This window comes from Oncorhynchus gorbuscha, unplaced genomic scaffold (genome assembly GCF_021184085.1).
Source record: "Oncorhynchus gorbuscha isolate QuinsamMale2020 ecotype Even-year unplaced genomic scaffold, OgorEven_v1.0 Un_scaffold_3105, whole genome shotgun sequence".
Lineage (NCBI taxonomy): Eukaryota > Metazoa > Chordata > Actinopteri > Salmoniformes > Salmonidae > Oncorhynchus > Oncorhynchus gorbuscha.
This window is the reverse complement of record NW_025747445.1, coordinates 42,501-50,000: the sequence shown is the minus strand read 5'-3', so window position 1 is coordinate 50,000 and position 7,500 is coordinate 42,501. Positions and strand designations below refer to the sequence as shown.

At 48.2% G+C, this 7,500-nt stretch overlaps 1 pseudogene; it reads right to left on the bottom strand.

Annotated features, from left to right (window-relative positions):
* Positions 1 to 7,500, bottom strand: part of LOC124027331 — a 21,939-nt pseudogene that overhangs the window by 3,931 nt on the left and 10,508 nt on the right.

The following is a 7,500-nucleotide window of genomic DNA, read 5'->3' as shown; positions in this document are numbered from 1 at the left end:
AGAGGCTGAAGTAGAGAACCACGATGACCACAGCTAGACAGGATGTCAGCTGCCAACGAGGCAGACCCAGGTCAGCTATACCCTCACTGTCCTGTAGGTGGAGCACCCCACGCCTGGAACAGATCAGTTATAACAGGTAATCAACTAACAGATAGGTAACTAACAGTCCCTGGTCAGCTATACCCTCACTGTCCTGTAGGTGGAGCACCCCACACCTGGAACAGATCAGTTATAACAGGTTATAAACAACAATCAACTAACAGCTAGGTAACTAACAGTCCCAGGTCAGCTATACCTCACTGTCCTGTAGGTGGAGCACCCCACGCCTGAATAGATCAGTTATAACAGGTTATAACAACTAATAAACTAAGAGCTAGGTAACTAACAGTCCCGGGTCAGCTATACCCTCACTGTCCTGTAGGTGGAGCACCCCACACCTGGAATAGATCAGTTATAACAGGTTATAACAACTAATCAACTAACAGCTAGGTAACTAACAGTCCCGGGTCAGCTATACCCTCACTGTCCTGTAGGTGGAGCACCCCACACCTGGAACAGATCAGTTATAACAGGTTATAACAACTAATCAACTAACAGCTAGGTAACTAACAGTCCCAGGTAAGGAGAAGAAGAAGAAGAAGAAGAAGAAGAAGAAGAAGAAGAAGAAGAAGAAGAAGAAGAAGAAGAAGAAGAAGAAGAAGAAGAAGAAGAAGAAGAAGAAGAAGAAGAAGAAGGAAAAGTAGAAGAAGAAGAAGAAGAAGAAGAAGAAGAAGGAGAAGAAGTAGAAGAAGAAGAAGAAGAAGAAGAAGAAGAAGAAGGAAAAGTAGAAGAAGAAGAAGAAGGAAAAGTAGAAGAAGAAGGAGAAGAAGTAGAAGAAGAAGAAGAAGAAGAAGGAAAAGTAGAAGAAGAAGAAGAAGAAGAAGGAGAAGAAGTAGAAGAAGAAGAAGAAGAAGAAGAAGAAGGAAAAGTAGAAGAAGAAGAAGAAGAAGGAAAAGTAGAAGAAGGAGAAGAAGAAGAAGGAAAAGTAGAAGAAGAAGAAGAAGAAGAAGAAGAAGGAAAAGTAGAAGAAGGAGAAGAAGAAGGAAAAGTAGAAGAAGAAGAAGAAGAAGGAAAAGTAGAAGAAGGAGAAGAAGGAAAAGAAGAAGAAGAAGGAAAAGTAGAAGAAGGAGAAGAAGTAGAAGGAAAAGTAGAAGAAGGAGAGGATATCTTTGTGTCAACTGAATGGCCCTGACTCAGACAAGATGAAATTGCTCCCAGGTGGAGATAAAGATAGTGACTGCCTGTCTGTCCATGACTCCATGACAGGTCTGAATTGTCAAAACAAACCGCCTTTGCTAAAAATATGAGACACCTGTTAATCTGTTAACAAGAACACTGGATACAGTATCTCCATGGACAACCAGGACATGAAGACATAGATACAGTATCTCCATGGACGACCAGGACATGAAGACATTGATACAGTATCTCCATGTGCGACCAGGACATGAAGACATTGATACAGTATCTCCATGGACGACCAGGACATGAAGACATGGATACAGTATCTCCATGGACGACCAGGACTATGAAGACATTGATACAGTATTCCATGGACGACCAGGACATGAAGACATTGATACAGTATTCCATGGGCGACCAGGACATGAAGACATGGATACAGTATCTCCATGGACGACCAGGACATGAAGACATGGATACAGTATCTCCATGGATGACTAGGACATGAAGACATGGATACAGTATCTCCATGGGCTTACCAGACATGAAGACATGGATACAGTATCTCCATGGACGACCAGGACATGAAGACATGGATACAGTATCTCCATGGACGACCAGGACATGAAGACATGGATACAGTATCTCCATGGACGACCAGGAGTATAGACACATGGATACAGTATCTAGATGGACGACCAGGACATGAAGACATGGATACAGTATCTCCATGGGCGACCAGGACTATGAAGACATTGATACAGTATCTCCATGGACGACCAGGACTATGAAGACATTGATACAGTATCTCCATGGACGACCAGGACTATGAAGACATTAATACAGTATCTCCATGGACGACCAGGAGAATGAAGACATGGATACAGTATCTCCATGGACGACCAGGAGAATGAAGACATGGATACAGTATATCCATGGACGACCAGGACTATGAAGACATTGATACAGCATTCCATGGACGACCAGGACGATGAAGACATTGATACAGTATCTCCATGGGACGACCAGGACTATGAAGACATTGATACAGTATCTAGATGGATGACCAGGACTATGAAGATATTGATACAGTATCTAGATGGACGACCAGGACTATGAAGACATTGATACAGTATCTAGATAGATGACCAGGACCATGAAGACATTGATACAGTATCTAGATGGGCGACCAGGACTATGAAGACATTGATACAGCATTCTCCATGGGCCACCAGGACGATGAAGACATTGATACAGTATCTCCATGGGAGACCAGGACTATGAAGACATTGATACAGTCTGGACGACCAGGACTATGAAGACATTGATACAGTCTGACGACCAGGACTATGAAGACATTGATACAGTCTGACCACCAGGACTATGAAGACATTGATACAGTATCTAGATGGACGACCAGGACTATGAATACATTGATACAGTCTGACGACCAGGACTATGAAGATATTGATACAGTCTGGACGACCAGGACTATGAAGACATTGATACAGTATCTAGATGGATGACCAGGACTATGAAGACATTGATACAGTATCTAGATGGACGACCAGGACGATGAAGACATTGATACAGTATCTAGATGGACGACCAGGACTATGAAGACATTGATACAGTATCTAGATGGACGACCAGGAGAATGAAGACATTGATACAGTATCTCCATGGGCGACCAGGACTATGAAGACATTGATACAGTATCTCCATGGACGACCAGGACTATGAAGACATTGATACAGTATCTCCATGGGCGACCAGGACTATGAAGACATTGATACAGTATCTAGATGGATGACCAGGACCATGAAGACATTGATACAGTATCTAGATGGACGACCAGGACTATGAAGACATTGATACAGGATCTAGATGGACGACCAGGACTATGAAGACATTGATACAGTATCTAGATGGACGACCAGGACTATGAAGACATGGATACAGTATCTCCATGGACGACCAGGACTATGAAGACATTGACACAGTATCTAGATGGACTACCAGGACTATGAAGGTATGGAAACACATAGACCGGGATGTGAACTTCTGCCTCTCAGGCATGTCTTCTGGGTCCAGGTTTCAAATAAAGCCCGATGATATGAATGTGCACCTTTTGTGTAATTGAATGCCAACGAGAGAAAAAGGTGAAGCTGATCCCTCTGAAAATGCCCAACCTTAACACACGTCAGAGAAACAAATAACCTTAAGAAAGAAGTCAACCGTCTCAGTTCAGACTCGGATCGAGAGACTTAAACGCCAGACTCACTCGAAGTACTCTGCTGCGGGGGTGGACTTGTGTGTGTCGTTGAGGGAGTTGTTGAAGGCCCAGAGGTCCGAGCAGTTGGGGCTGTTCCAGGTGTTGTTGCAGTGGACCCAGGGCAGCTCTCCGGAGAAGGAAGAGAACAGGTAGAACAGGGCCCAGGCTATAATCACGTTGTAGTAGAAGCCCACGTACAGACTGATCAGGATCACTGTGAAACCAACACCTGGGGAGAAAAGGTGAAAGGTGAAAGGTCATAGTTCAAGATCACAATGGTTTAGAATACAGGCTCAGACCATAGCAGAGGTAGACAGAAAACACAAAACAGGGAAAAAAATATCACAATAAATAATTGACATCAACTGGAAGTATCACAAAGGCCAAAGGTCACATCTGTTCCTGGATAAAACACACCTCCTGTGAACCTCAACACTCTACATTCTGACATATTTTACATAAACACTTTTCAGAAGTAAACTTTTAATTCTGTGTTATCCGTGTGTTCTAGTTCTAGTTCTAGTTCTAGTTCTAGTTCTAGTTCTAGTTCTAGTTCTAGTTCTAGAATACACACGGATAACACAGATTATTTTTTTTTAAGTGCTTTAACATGAAAGACAACAACAAGCCAAGCTTTCTAAAGGTTGGCCTCTGCGGTCTCCCTCTCACTTCTCTTTATTTATCCCCAGATCTGCCCTTTCCGTGCGTTTAGCAGCGTGTCCGCTCTACTGTTCACTTTCATCCTAACCTTCAAGACTAACGCGGGTCCATCTTTCGCTCTGATGGCGATACGATGTCCTGGCTCTTTTCCCAACGGCTCTTTTAAATCTACAAGAAGTGATATTTGTCGAGGCGGATTTCATTAGCATCACGAGTGATCATGTCGTTCTTTTGAAAACATTGATTGTTAGGAAAAAACAAACGATCAGATGTGATTGCAGCGATTCCTGTTGAGTGACTGCAGCTATTTCTCTGTCTCAGCTCAGGGGGCTGGGTGCATGTGAGACCGCTGATTAAAACAACAACATCCAATACTGACACTCAGTCAGGGACCTTAACATAGAGACAGATAGACCGATGGATGGATGGCTGAATGGCTGGGTGGGTGGGTGGTTGGCTGGGTGGGTGGCTGGGTGGGTGGGTGGGTGGGTGGCTGGATAGATGGCTGGGTGGGTGGGTGGGTGGCTGGGTGGCTGGATAGATGGCTGGGTGGGTGGGTGGGTGGCTGGGTGGCTGGATAGATGGCTGGGTGGGTGGGTGGGTGGCTGGGTGGCTGGATAGATGGCTGGGTGGGTGGGTGGCTGGGTGGGTGGCTGGATAGATGGCTGGGTGGGTGGGTGGGTGGATAGATGGCTGGGTGGGTGGGTGGATAGATGGCTGGGTGGGTGGGTGGATAGATGGCTGGGTGGGTGGCTGGGTGGGTGGCTGGGTGGGTGGCTGGGTGGGCGGCTGGATAGATGGCTGGGTGGGTGGGTGGATAGATGGCTGGGTGGGTGGCTGGGTGGGTGGCTGGGTGGCTGGATAGATGGCTGGGTGGGTGGGTGGCTGGGTGGCTGGATAGATGGATAGATGGCTGGGTGGGTGGGTGGATAGATGGCTGGGTGGGTGGGTGGATAGATGGCTGGGTGGGTGGGTGGATAGATGGCTGGGTGGGTGGCTGGATAGATGGCTGGGTGGGTGGGTGGATAGATGGCTGGGTGGGTGGGTGGATAGATGGCTGGGTGGGTGGGGTGGATAGATGGCTGGGTGGGTGGGTGGCTGGATAGTTGGCTGGGTGGGTGGGGGGTCTAGAGCACCGTCTGCAGCACCGTGGTTATGATGGGGGGGTCTAGAGCACCGTCTGCAGCACCATGGTTATGATGGGGGTCTAGAGCACCGTCTGCAGCACCATGGTTATGATGGGGGGTCTAGAGCACCGTGGTTATGATGGGGGGCTCGAGCACCATCTGCAGCACCGTGGTTATGATGGAGGGGGGGGTCCAGAGCACCGTCTGCAGCACCATGGTTATGATGGGGGGGGGTCCAGAGCACCGTCTGCAGCACCGTGGTTATGATGGAGGGGGGTCAGAGCACCGTCTGCAGCACCATGGTTATGATGGGGGGTCTAGAGCACCGTCTGCAGCACCATGGTTATGATGGAGGGGGGTCTAGAGCACCGTGGTTATGATGGGGGTCCAGAGCACCGTCTGCAGCACCGTGGTTATGATGGAGGGGGGGGTCCAGAGCACCGTCTGCAGCACCGTGGTTATGATGGAGGGGGGTCCAGAGCACCGTCTGCAGCACCATGGTTATGATGGAGGGGGTCTAGAGCACCATGGTTATGATGGAGGGGGGGGTCCAGAGCACCGTCTGCAGCACCGTGGTTATGATGGAGGGGGGTCCAGAGCACCGTCTGCAGCACCATGGTTATGAGGGGGGGGTCTAGAGCACCGTGGTTATGATGGAGGGGGGTCCAGAGCACCGTCTGCAGCACCATGGTTATGATGGAGGGAGGGGGGGGTCCAGAGCACCGTGGTTATGATGGGAGGGGGTCCAGAGCACCGTGGTTATGATGGGGGGGGGTCCAGAGCAACGCCTGCAGCACCATGGTTATGAGGGGAGGGTCTAGAGCACCGTGGTTATGATGGAGGGGGGTCCAGAGCAACGCCTGCAGCACCATGGTTATGAGGGAGGGTCTAGAGCACCGTGGTTATGATGGAGGGGGGGTCCAGAGCAACGTCTGCAGCACCATGGTTATGAGGGAGGGGGCTAGAGCACCGTGGTTATGATGGAGGGGGGTCTAGAGCAACGTCTGCAGCACCATGGTTATGAGGGGAGGGGGGTCTAGAGCACCGTCTGCAGCACCATGGTTATGAGGGGGGTCTAGAGCACCGTGGTTATGATGGGGGGAGGGGGTCCAGAGCAACGTCTGCAGCACCGTGGTTATGAGGGGGGTTGGGGGTGTTGGAACGTGACAGAAAAGGTCACATTTCTTCCTTTGACACTCGTCATGTTAATTCGATGGTTTCCGCCACCGGAGTGTTTATCGATGTGTCGGAAAGTACTGGAAGATTGGCCCAAAATGTGTTTATCACCGAAGACCGAGAGACTCTAAAAGCCAATTTTCAGTTTTCCATCTGACTGGCGTTGTTTGGGTATAAACAATGGTAGTTATCTTAAAACACACACACACACACTCTCTCTCTCCTACCCTTGAATATGGGGCAGATCTTCCAGACACCAGCGGCCCCCTCTCTGTTGTACTGTCCCAGAGCCAGTTCCATGTAGAACAGAGGCATGCCTGCTATCACCATGAAGAATAGATAGGGCACCAGGAACGCTCCTAGAGAGGACAGAGAGACAGAGGACAGGATGACATGACATAGCACATACATAATGCCTTCATAGCACATACATAGCATATTCATAACAATACATAATGCTATCACCATGAAGAACAGGTAGGGCACCAGGAACGCTCCTAGTGGGGACAGAGAGACACAGGACAGGATGACATGACATAGCACATACATAATGCCTTCATAGCACATACATAGCATATTCATAACAATACATAATGCTATCACCATGAAGAACAGGTAGGGCACCAGGAACGCTCTTAGAGGGGACAGAGAGAGTACCTACACAATGGCTTTATAACACAGTCATAACCTATACATAAGCAATTCACAAGCATGTCTGCTATCTGCATGAAGAACTGGTAGGGCACCAGGCACGCTCCTATACGGCAACAGAGATATAAGGGTTTCATAACACAGGCATAGCCATACTTAGAGCATTCATAGTAACTGGTAGGGCACCAGGAAAGCTCCTATACGGCAACAGAGATATAAGGGCTTCATAACACAGGCATAGCCATACTTAGAGCATTCATAGTAACAGGTAGGGCACCAGGAACGCTCCTATATGGCAACAGAGATATAAGGGTTTCATAACACAGGCATAACCATACTTAGAGCATTCATAGTAACAGGAAGGGCACCAGGAAAGCTCCTATACGGCAA